This window comes from Aquarana catesbeiana, linkage group LG04 (assembly GCF_042186555.1).
Source record: "Aquarana catesbeiana isolate 2022-GZ linkage group LG04, ASM4218655v1, whole genome shotgun sequence".
Classification (NCBI taxonomy): Eukaryota; Metazoa; Chordata; class Amphibia; order Anura; family Ranidae; genus Aquarana; species Aquarana catesbeiana.
The window spans coordinates 368,317,973-368,330,892 of NC_133327.1; the positions used below are offsets into that span (position 1 = coordinate 368,317,973).

At 47.8% G+C, this 12,920-nt stretch overlaps 1 protein-coding gene across 3 annotated transcripts in view; it reads left to right on the top strand.

Moving 5' to 3' along the window:
* The window catches only part of ARMC2 (armadillo repeat containing 2), a 271,525-nt gene that overhangs the window by 254,000 nt on the left and 4,605 nt on the right, over positions 1-12,920 (top strand). The gene's annotated exons all lie outside the window — the stretch shown is intronic.

A 12,920-nucleotide genomic window follows, 5' to 3' on the forward strand; every position in this document is an offset into this window, starting at 1 on the left:
GATTGTTAAAGGTCTTGTGGATGTATGTCTGGACTGAGGTTCACACTGCGGAACTGAAAGAGACCCCAGAGAGGACAATCCTATAGTATATTGTAAAGCGCTGCATAAACTGTTGGCACTGTATAATAATATAAATCCTGTATAATAATAATTGGGGTCCAAGGAAATTTGTTGTAGGTGATGGTCCCTTCTAGGAAAACCATAAAGGGGCTGCTTTTAGCAATCGAGGGATATGGGCTGAGGTCACCCATTGCAGCGGAACTGTCCTCAGTGCGTCTTTGTTTCTTTCTCGAACATCACGGGACACAGAGCCACAGTAATTACTGATGGGTTATATAGGTATCACTGGTGATTGGACACTGGCACACCCTATCAGGAAGTTCAACCCCCTATATAATCCCTCCCCCTTGCAGGGATACCTCAGTTTTTATGCCAGTGTCTTAGGTGATGGACGTGTAAAGATGTCCTGTGCTGAGCTCCAAAGGGAATATCCTAAGATCCTATACTGGGGCAAGCCAGGCGAACCGGATCCATTCAAAGTGTCTTTTCATGGCCGAATTGAATGGTACCCGGGCCTCGTGTCCGAAGAAACGAGGTTTTACCCGTAATGCTTCTCTTTTTAGAGAGCTGGACCCCGCAGATCAGAAAATGGCTTTAAACTTCCTAATTTCTGGCGAGGTGCTTTACGGTCCCAGAACTGTTGGATCCCCCTACTGATGGGGGCCCCAGTCTCTGACGGTTTTTTCAAACGGAGCCCACCGTGAGAGGTGAAGATTGGGTCTGTGTAAACAGCACCCTGCGGCTGGATAAGGTAAGAGGAGATTCCACAGATTTTTTGAGTTCTAGTGGCTTTTCTCCTTTAAGGTAAATGCATGCTATGCCTATTGTGACCACCGGGGGCTGCCAAGAGCACAAACCTACACATGCTGACTGACTGTCTCAGGTGTTCAGTGCTGATTATGTCCCAGCATCTCAAAGCAGGCTGCAAGCAGGTAAGGTGGCAAGGGGGATTTCTCATGTTTGAATGTTCCCCCCAGGCTAGAGAGGGGCCACAGGGGTCTAGAAAGTGGTTATACCACCCGGGCTCTGCGGCCTAATGGCCACCATCTCTTAAGATAGCCGTTCAGGCAGATCTTGTTACCAGTCTCCCTCCTCCCCCCCCCCCCCCCACATCCCCAGCCTTTTCTCCAGAAGCATGACAGGAGAGTCGGCAGTGCGGGAAGCGCTAGTTTTTTTCAAAACTCGAGGGGGGGGGGGGGCGGTAGAGGAGGGGGCGGGACGTCAGCACAGAGTGCAGGCTGCAGGCTATTAGAGGCACTCTGTACAGGTGCACTCAGCCTTCTGAGAGACACAGAGCTGACGGTCGCATGTAAGGTGGGACACAGGCATTCTCCTAGGCAGCATTTACTGAAGTAACACCAGACTGAGCATTGTGTAGCAAGGCTTTTAGCCAGACTACATCGCTCAGCGGGCAGTGTTCATTTGTATACCTCACACCTTGTTGCTTTGCACTATGGGTTCAAGCACCCCAGGAACCAGAGACACTAGGGGATCTCGTTCAGGTTCTGAGGGCCCCCTGTCGGCAGCATCCTCCCCCCCCTAAAGATGGGCCAGGGACGGCTAGCCAGGGAGAGCCATCGGGGTCAGGGGCTACACCTGCTTCTGGCACTTCAGCCCCTGTATATATTACACAAGAGGTTTTTTCCTCAACCATTAATGGTCTAGAGGAAAGATTAATGGCCGTGATTACGTCTTCACTCAGTGGAAGAAAACGCACTAGGCTTTCCTCTGTTCCCCAAGACCCTCAGACAGAGGAGCTCTGGGATAAAGGAGATGAATCCCTTTCAGAGGATCAGGATGGGATGGATGATTCCTCTTCGGAGGATTCAGGTGGAGAGGGACCCTCTGCGACTTCCCAAGAGGAGAAAGTCTTAGTGCAGATCCTCACTGGATTGGTCCGCTCCACATTTAAGTTGCCCATACCTGAAACTGCTAAAGAATCCTCTTCTGCTTTGGGGTCACTGAAACCTTTCCAAGCAGCACATGCTTTTCCTGTTCATACTTTACTTGAAAAGCTTATTTATTCTGAGTGGGATCACCCAGACAAACGTTTTTTTCCGCCGGGAAAGTTTTCAACACTTTGTCCGATGGAAGAAAAGTTTATTAAAATGTGGGGAATACCGGCTATTGATGCCGCCATTTCCTCCGTAAATAATAGCCTGACTTGTCCTGTAGACAATGCTCAGATGCTCAGGGATCCTGTAGATAAAAGGATGGAATCCCTATTGAAGGATGTTTTCTCCTTAGCAGGATCAGTGGCCCAACCTGCAGTAGCAGCGATTGGAGTCTGTCAATACTTAAGAGACCATGTTAAGCAGGTCATCAAAGTATTACCTGAACAGCAGGCCCAGGGGTTTGCTAACCTTCCAGCAGCCTTATGCTTTGTGGTTGATGCCATTAGAGATTCTATCGTGCAAACCTCCCGTCTTTCACTGGGGTTGGTGCATATACATAGAATCCTATGGTTGAAAAATTGGTCAGCCGAAGCACCATGTAAGAAGCTACTGGCTGGGTTTCCATTTCGTGGTGCAAGGTTGTTTGGAGAGGACTTGGATAACTATATCAAGAGAATCTCTTGTGGGAAAAGCACTCTCTTACCTGTCAAGAAGAATAGTAAGCGTTCCCTCTTTCAAACGGACTCTTTCCCCAGCGCCGGGGGCTTCAGCCTCCAGGCAGTCTCGACGGCCGCCTCCATCGGGGTCCAGAGACAAGAGTCAACCCCAGGGACAAAAGAAGTCCTGGGGAAAGAAGCCTACTAGGCAAAACACTAAGACCTCTGCATGAGGGGGCGCCCCCGCTCACTCGAGTGGGGGGAAGACTGCGACAGTTCTCAGAGCTCTGGCACGAGGACTTCCAGGACAGATGGGTAGTCTCCACGGTAACCTTAGGGTACAAGCTGGAGTTTCAGGAATTCCCTTCTCCTCGGTTCCTCAGATCAAATGTTCCCAGAGACCCAGAGAAGAAGCAGTCGCTCCTTCTAGCGTTAGAGCGACTTTTGTCGCAGGAGGTCATTATGATAGTTCCCGCAAAGGACCAGGGATTGGGCTTCTATTCCAACCTTTTTACGGTCCAAAAGCCAAATGGGGATGTCAGGCCCATTTTGGACTTAAGGGATCTGAACCGATTCCTAAGGATTCAATCCTTCCGCATGGAATCAATTCGAACAGTAGTTCCCACCCTGCAGGGAGGAGAATTTCTGGCATCAATAGACATCAGAGATGCATATCTGCATGTGCCCATTTTTCCTGCTCATCAGAAGTTTCTGCGCTTCGAGGTAGGAGGGCGCCATTTCCAGTTTGTGGCTCTGCCTTTCGGGATAGCCACTGCACCTCGAGTGTTCACAAAGATCTTGGCTCCTCCTCTGGCCAGATTAAGGGCTCAGGGTATAGCTGTCATAGCATACCTAGACGACCTGCTCTTGATAGACCGGTCGGTAGCCTCTTTGAATGGAAACTTGAGGACCACGGTCAGGTATCTAGAACACCTGGGTTGGATCCTCAACTTAGAAAAGTCTTTCCTAAAACCAGTAAGAAGACTGGAGTATTTAGGTCTGATTATAGATACAAGCCAGGAGAAAATATTTCTACCCCAGGCAAAGATCACTGCTTTGAGAGAGCTGATTCTGACAGTAAGGACCAAGAAGGGTCCCTCAGTCCGCCTTTGTATGAGGCTACTAGGGAAGATGGTGTCTTCATTCGAAGCAGTTCCCTATGCTCAGTTTCACTCAAGAATGCTGCAACACAGTATTCTGTCGACCTGGAACAAGAAGGTTCAGGCATTAGACTTTCCGATGCACCTGTCGCATGCGGTGCGTCAGAGCCTCAATTGGTGGCTCATACCCGAAAACCTGCAGAAGGGGAAATCCTTTCTACCGGTTACCTGGATGGTGGTAACAACAGATGCCAGTCTGTCAGGTTGGGGAGCAGTTCTGGAACAGGCTGCGGTCCAAGGGGTATGGTCCAAGACAGAGAGGACCTTACCCATCAACATTCTGGAGATCCGGGCGATACATCTAGCTCTAAAAGCCTGGACTATCAGGCTACAGGGTTGTCCGGTCAGGATCCAGTCCGACAATGCCACAGCAGTGGCTTATGTCAATCATCAGGGAGGCACCCGGAGCCGAGCTGCTCAAAAAGAGGTGAACCAGATCTTAGTCTGGGCAGAGATGCATGTGCCATGCATATCGGCAGTTTTCATCCCGGGAATAGAGAATTGGCAGGCGGACTATCTAAGTCGCCAGCAGTTACTTCCAGGGGAATGGTCTCTGCATCCCGACGTCTTTTGGGCCATATGCCAAAGATGGGGGGTTCCAGATGTAGATCTCTTTGCATCCCGATTCAACAAAAAGATAAGCAGTATTTGTGGCAAGGACAAAAGATCCTCTTGCATGCGGGACGGATGCGTTGGTGATTCCGTGGCATCGGTTCTCACTGATTTATGCATTCCCGCCTATTCTGCTACTACCACGACTCCTTCGCAGGATCAGGCAGGAAAGGAAGTCGGTACTTCTGGTGGCCCCCGCTTGGCCCAGAAGGACTTGGTATGCAGAAATAGTAAGGATGACGGTGGGTTCCCCGTGGACCCTACCGGTACGCCCAGACCTGTTATCTCAGGGTCCAGTGTTCCATCCTGCCTTACAAACGCTAAATTTGACGGTTTGGCTATTGAGACCCACGTTCTGAAGAGTCGTGGGCTCTCAGGTCCTGTCATATCTACCTTGATTAATGCAAGGAAGCCAGCTTCCAGGATGATTTATCATAGAGTCTGGAAGGCTTATATAACCTGGTGTGAATCCAGAGGTTGGCATCCCAGGAAATATGTCATAGGTAGAATCCTTGATTTTCTACAGATGGGATTAGAGATGAAGCTGGCCTTGAGTACCATCAAGGGCCAGGTTTCTGCTTTATCAGTATTATTTCAGCGGCCACTTGCTTCGCATTCTTTGGTCCGAAACTTCATGCAGGAGGTGATGCGTCTTAATCCTCCGGTTAAAGCGCCCCTAAACCCCTGGGACTTGAATTTGGTCCTGGCTGTGTTACAGAAACAACCTTTTGAACCAATAAGTCAGATTCCTTTGGTCTTGTTGACAAGGAAATTAATTTTTCTGGTGGCCATCTCTTCTGCTAGAAGAGTATCGGAATTAGCAGCTCTTTCCTATCCCTGTTCTCCGGAAGAGAGATCTCTACATTCGTTGTATGTAGTAAGAGCAGTTAAGGCCTATCTAGGGGCAACTACTCAGATCCGCAAGACGGATGTTTTGTTTGTGCTGCCAGAGGGTCCCAATAGAGGACAGGCAGCGTCAAAAGCTACCATTTCTAAATGGATTCGACAGTTGATCATTCAAGCTTACGGTTTGAAACAGAAGATTCCTCCGTTTCAGATCAGGGCACATTCCACAAGGGCTATTGGTGCTTCTTGGGCAGTGCATCACCGGGCCTCTATGGCTCAAATCTGCAAGGCCGCAACCTGGTCTTCAGTTCATACATTCACCAGATTCTATCAGGTGGATGTGAGAAGGCATGAGAATATCGCCTTTGGGCGTAGTGTGCTGCAGGCAGCGGTACAGGGTCCTCAGGTCTGATTGCACCCTACTTGGTCGTGGTTCCCCCCCCTCAGGTAGCATTGCTCTGGGACATCCCATCAGTAATTACTGTGGCTCTGTGTCCCGTGATGTTCGAGAAAGAAAATAGGATTTTTTAAAACAGCTTACCTGTAAAATCCTTTTCTTTCGAAGGACATCACGGGACACAGAGGTCCCGCCCCTCTTCTAATACACTATATTGCTTGGCTACAAAACTGAGGTATCCCTGCAAGGGGGAGGGATTATATAGGGGGTTGAACTTCCTGATAGGGTGTGCCAGTGTCCAATCACCAGTGATACCTATATAACCCATCAGTAATTACTGTGGCTCTGTGTCCCGTGATGTCCTTCGAAAAAAAAGGATTTTACAGGTAAGCTGTTTTAAAAAATCCTATTTTTTCCCACAAGTAGCAGGGAACAACTAGGCCCAAAATGAGGCATTACCTGGAGTTGTGACTATTCCTAACAGCTGGTGTTGATGAGGGTTGCAGGTGGCCCGAGGTGCCCAGGTCACTGTAGGCAGGAAGTGGAGCCAAATTAGAGACTGGATATCAGAGAAGCTGGAGCCACAACAGGACAGTGCACCTCTAAGCGCAAAGGTGGGAGAAAGCATGTAAACTGCACATGCTTAACACTCTACCTTGTAGTTGACCTCAGTGCTCCTTTCCCTTAGCCTTAACCGTGAGAACCACTGTGGTGGAAACATTTTTAAAGTCTGCAACTGCGAAGTAGCTTCCAGTGCTTCAGTCTGACCTACCTATACTCACTGTTTTAGTTCTTAGAGACTGGGCACACTGCAGGCTATGACTTGGCTCTAAACCTGGAAATTTCTTTGTAGTTAAAACAGTACAGTGGGGACGGAAAGTATTCAGACCCCCTTAAAATTTTCACTCTTTGTTATATTGCAGCCATTTGCTAAAATCATTTAAGGTAATTTTTTTCCTCATTAATGTACGCACAGCACCCCATATTGACAGAAAAACACAGAATTGTTGACATTTTTGCTGATTTATCAAAAAAGAAAAACTGAAATATCACATGGTCCTAAGTATTCAGACCCTTTGCTGTGACACTCATATATTTAACTAAGGTGCTGTCCATTTCTTCTGATCATCCTTGAAATGGTTCTACACCTTCATTTGAGTCCAGCTGTGTTCGATTATACTGATTAGACTTGATTAGGAAAGCCACACACCTGTCTATATAAGACCTTACAGCTCACAGTGCATGTCAGAGCAAATGAGAATCATAAGGTCAAAGGAACTGCCTGAAGAGCTCAGAGACAGAATTGTGGCAAGGCACATATCTGGCCAAGGTTACAAAAAAATTTCTGCTGCACTTAAGGTTCCTGAGAGCACATTGGCCTTCATAATCCTTAAATGGAAGACGTTTGGGACGACCAGAACCCTTCCTAGAGCTGGCCATCCGGCCAAACTGAGCTATCGGGGGAGAAGAGCCTTGGTTAGAGAGGTAAAGAAGAACCCAAAGATCACTGTGGCTGAGCTCCAGAGATGCAGTTGGGAGATGGGAGAAAGTTGTAGAAAGTCAACCATCACTGCAGCCCTCCACCAGTCCAGGCTTTATGGCAGAGTGGCCCGACGGAAGCCTCTCCTCAGTGCAAGACACATGAAAGCCTGCATGGAGTTTGCTAAAAAAAAAAAAAAAACACCTGAAGGACTCCAAGATGGTGAGAAATAAGATTCTCTGGTCTGATGAGACCAAGAAAGAACTTTTTGGCTTTAATTCTAAGCGGTATGTGTGGAGAAAACCAGGCACTGCTCATCACCTGTCCAATACAGTCCCAACAGTGAAGCATGGTGGTGGCAGTATCATGCTGTGGGGATGTTTTTCAGCTGCAGGGACAGGACGACTGGTTGCAATTGAGGGACAGATGAATGCGGCCAAGCACAGGGATATCCTGGACGAAAACCTTCTCCAGAGTGCTCAGGACCTCAGACTGGGCCAAAGGTTTACCTTCCAACAAGACAATGACCCTAAGCACACAGCTAAAATAACAAAGGAGTGACTTCACAACAACTCCGTGACTGTTCTTGAATGGCCCAGCCAGAGCCCTGACTTAAACCCAATTAAGCATCTCTGGAGAGACCTAAAAATGGCTGTCCACCAACGTTTACCATCCAACCTGACAGAACTGGAGAGGATCTGCAAGGAGGAATGGCAGAGGATCCCCAAATCCAGGTGAGAAAAACTTTTTGCATCTTTCCCAAAAAGACTCATGGCTGTATTAGATCAAATGGGTGCTTGTACTAAATACTGAGCAAAGGACCATGTGATATTTCAGTTTTTCTTTTTTAATAAATCTGCAAAAATGTCAACAATTCTGTGTTTTTCTGTCAATATGGGGTGTGTACATTAATAAGGAAAAAAAAATAACTTAAATGATTTTAGCAAATGGCTGCAATATAACAGAGTGAAAAATTTAAGGGGGTCTGAATACTTTCCGTCCCCGCTGTATACTAAATTTGGGGAAGTGTCATAAGCGAAGTCCAGTGCCCAAAGGTTGCAGAGCTTAGTGAGTGAAGGTATTGACAGATATTTTCAGAGACATACTGGACTTGACGACTTCTGCTCCCATAGAGATTGACCGGGCGCATAGAGCGCTGAGACCCCCGTCTCAGGATGCAGACAACCCCAGAGACATAATTTGCAATCTCCATAAATATACCTTTAAGGACCGCATTATGCAGAAAATGTGCAACAGGCCCTTTTATGACTTCGATGGTGCACGTTTATTTTTCTTCCGGGATATATCCAGGCGCACCCTTATGCAGTGCAGGGCTCTTCGCCCTCTCTTAACTGTGATACAGGAAGCAGGATTGCCATACCACTGGGGCTTCCCCTTCTTCTTACAGGTGACTAAAGATGGCCGACAAGTCACCCTACGCAATAAAGACGATCTTCCTCACTTTCTCTCATCTCTTGGATAGAAACCCGTGGACTTCCCAGATTGGAGGGGACCACCTAACGCACCGGGGATACAACTCCTTCAAGTTTGGTCGACAGCTACATGCAAAAACCGAAGGACAGACAGACCGCACCCGAACCATGATCCTTCTACGGTTCCATCCACCACCCCAGACTGATGTTGGCGTCCCTCATTCTGAGATAATAGGGTGGTAATCGCCCTGGATAGGTTGCTATGGGAGAATTTGCCCTCATATACCAAATCCCTTATTAGATTACACCAAGTGACTTGCTAGTTGAATCGGCCCTTTAGATATGCCCCGGATGGGACCTAAGGCTTTATGGGCCCATATGGATACCTTTTCTGGTTCCTTGACAGCCGAACTCTGATGCCTCCCATCAGGAACACAGAAGAGGCATCTTATTCTTACCACCCAGGCCTTCACCAAGACTCCGTGAGCACGTGCTCAAATTTACCTAACCCCCTCACCTTGTCTTCACACTTTTTAAGATGCGGTGGATGGGGATGGGACTTCATACCTTCCCCCATGTTGGCACATGTACCCCACGTAGGCCCCCCTTTTTTGGGAACAGTCCCTTACAGGGACACTAGGCCGTGGTCTGAGGTCCCCCCCTTAGAGTGGGAGGTCCCCACGCCCGGCTTACAGATGTTTGGTTTACTAATATGGTTTACACTACTTTATTGTGTCTTTTTTACAGTGACAGCTAATTCTTTGTTTGTTCTTCCTTCTCTTTTTTCTCATCTCTTCCCCTTCTCTTCTTCTTATCCACCCTCCCAGCAGTATCACCCTGCTTCATAGTCTGCACCGGGCGAGTTGGAAAATTGGACGCTCCCTCCACCTTCAGGATCCTCCATGACTATGCTCAAGGTAATATCCTATAACGTAAGAGGCCTTTGCTCCCCGGGGAAACGAAACAAATTATGGTGGGAACTTAAAAAGTTAGGAGCACAGGTGGTCCTATTACAGGAAACCCATTTTACTCATCACTCCCTACCTAAATTGCCTACCCATTTATATAACCAATGGTTCCACAGTGTCTCCCCTATCTCTAAGTCTAAAGGTACTTCGATTGTGATTCACAAAACTTGTCCTCTCCAGACCACGGGCAGTAAAATAGATTCACAGGGCCGCTACGTTTTCTTGAAGGGTACTATCGCCGGTCAGAAGTATACTTTCGCTACAATCTATGCTCCTAATTCTAACCAGATAACTTTCATAGATGCTACCCTTGAACTGCTAGCAGAATTTAAAGAAGGCTCTGTGATCCTGGCAGGAGACCTCAACGTAAGCCCAGATCCGGTACTCGACACCTCTAGCTCCCAACCCTCGAGCTCCTACGCTTTCCTTTAAACATTTCCGTAAGTCCCTTCAGGAACACCTCTTAATGGATAGCTGGAGGACTCTGCACCCTACGGGTAGAGACTACAGTTACTATTCAGCCATGATATTTATACCCGCATAGACCATATTTATGTTGACCAACCCACGCTGGGGCTTCTGCAGTCTGCGTCCATAGGGAGCATTACCTTGTCTGACCACGCACCAGTTGGGGTGGTTCTTAAACTTCTGTCCAGCACTCATAAGGCCTGGACGTGGCGGTTGAACGAGAACCTGCTGGACAATACTGCAGCGGCGGCCAGGGTGTCGGAGACCATCACTAACTATTTCAAAGAAAACATTGCAGATGACATTAGTGCAGGAATGGTGTGGGAGGGGCACAAGTCGGTAATCAGAGGTGAGTTGATATCATTAGGCTCCAATCTCAAAAGAATGCGTCAAGCAGACTTTGTAAGAGTACTGGAACCCCTCCAGGAAGCAAAACTTAAACATAAGCAAAGTGGGGGCCCTGAGGCACTGAAGAAGCTGACTGACCTAAGGGAACTGTTTTTGCGTTGTTTGGATCGGCAGACGCTTAGGCAGGCCAGATATGTCTCACAAGTACTATGAGCATGGCAATAAATGTGGCCGCATGCTTGCAAGGGCCCATCGTAAGAAGCATGCTCAGACATATATACAAAAGCTTTGCTCCTCATCAGGTGACATTATGGTTCAGTCCTCTAGAATTGCCTCATGGTTTCAGGAATACTATACCCAACTCTATAACTTAGCGCTTGACGGGCCCCTTGACACCCAGACACCCAAGTCAGTAGCCATCCAAGACTATTTAGCGTCGGCCGGTGTCCCAACCTTGACGGCAGCACAGTGCGCGGATCTGGAATCACCGCTCACTCCCAGTGAGATAGAAATGACAATAAAATCCCTACCAAGTGAGAAGAGCCCTGGACCAGACGGTTATACGGGAGCTTACTATAAGACCTTCTTACCCCTTCTAATGCCCCATATGTGTAACTATTTCAACTCCATTGCGGAGGGGGCTCTCATCCCCTCTGAGGCGCTGCTAGCCCATATCACTGTTCTGCCAAAAGAAGGTAAAGACCCAATGCTTCCCCAAAGTTACCGCCCCATATCCCTCCTTAACATCGATGTTAAGATTTTAGCGAAAACCCTGGCGAAAAGGCTTGGGTGGCTTATCCCCCATATCATTCACCCCGATCAAACTGGGTTTATCACTGGGAGGGAGGCAAGGGACAACTCCATAAGAGCCATTCAACTCATTTACTGGGCCCGCACTGACCCTGCCCAAAAGCCTTATATAATTCTGTCAACTGATGCCGAGAAGGCTTTTGACCGTGTAGATTGGTCATACCTGAAGGCGGTGCTTGAGGCCCAGGGAATGGGACAGCGCATGCTAACCTCAATTGGGAGAGACCTGAAATTGGATTACTCTGAGGCGCAGCTTACACACCTTTACCAGCTCACTCACTCCAGCTCTATTGAGTCCAAAACCCAGGAAAATAACTATAAAGTTCTGTCACGTTGGTACAGGGTGCCAGCTGATCTGGCGCGTATATACCCCTCGGGTATCTGACCAATGCTGGCGGGAATGCGGTCACAAAGGCACACTCTTACACATTTGGTGGGAATGCCCCCGGATTGCCATATTGGGACATTAAATCCCAAATAAAAGAAATCTTAGAACTAGATATTCCTTTATTGCCGACCCACTACCTTCTGCATGTTCCACATACCCCGATCGGCAGATATAAGAAAAGCACACTGCCACATCTTTTGAATGCAGCCAAGCGACTGCTCCCAGTTTACTGAAAACGGTCCCGAATTCCCTCAAGGGCAGAATGGATAAAAAAAGTGAATGACGTTAGAGACGCCGAACACTGGATAGCGACTTGCAGAGGCACTGTAGAATGCTCTAACATTACATGGGGACCCTGGATGGACTATGTGGCCGATCCATGACAGATATCTTCTAGCCTAGACTTGCGCTGCTGGAGCTGGTGGAGCCGTCCCTTAGATCTCGTTTAAATAAGGTCACAGAGGCCCCGTGAAAATCCCTTCCTTCTTTTATCCTCTATGGAGGCATCTCGATTTTGGAAGAACTCGCCTGGTGCAGAACTGAAGACCCTATCATCCACCACAGGTATGCTTCGCCCTTCCCTCACCTCCCTTCTCTTCCCTTCTCCATCTTCTCATTCCTTTTTTTTCCCTCTCCTATTATTCTGTTGTTTTTCTATAATCCACAGTATTCTTGTTGTATGGTCCAGGTCTTCTGACGCTAAATTTTTCTTTCCGGCTAACCGGACTTGTGGTCAGAGGCCAACTGAAAAGTGGTGAGGTCTCCTCTGACGGGGTTGGCTTCGGCTTTTTCCTCTCAGAGCTAGTACAGCATTACAGGCATCCCTGTCTTGTGCGGTGAGCCGGGAGAGGTAGTTGGAGGCTGTTTTGGCCCCCCTTCCCTGGCGATATTGCCACCAGGTTGCACCATGTTCCTCTGGGGTGCAGGAGTACCCCAGCGGGGGCGAAGTCGGCTATATGCGGGCTTCTGCCCCCTTGGGGGATACCACACATTATAATGGGATAAGGGACCATGTAACACGCTGAAATTCTAAGTCCGAGGAAGAGTTATTCTCACCGACCTGCATAATGAAGCAATGTCTAAATTTACTGTCATGTTTCTTTTCTCTTCTTCTCTATCCTTCAGATAGTTTATGCTTATATGTATGTTTCCATAGATTTCGCATATTTTGATATGAACCTAAGAATATTGGATTCTGTATGTTGTCGCAAGCTAAATTGTTTCTAAATAAAGATTTTACAAAAAAAAGAGGTTGTCCAAAAAAGGTTGATAATGGAAAAGAGTTACATCACAAAAGAGTTGCAACGTTTCGGGACCGCGCAGGACCCCTTCGTCAGACCCCTGCCTTTTTTGGACAACCTCTTTTTGCTGATCCATGGTGTGCTGGAGATGATGTTCG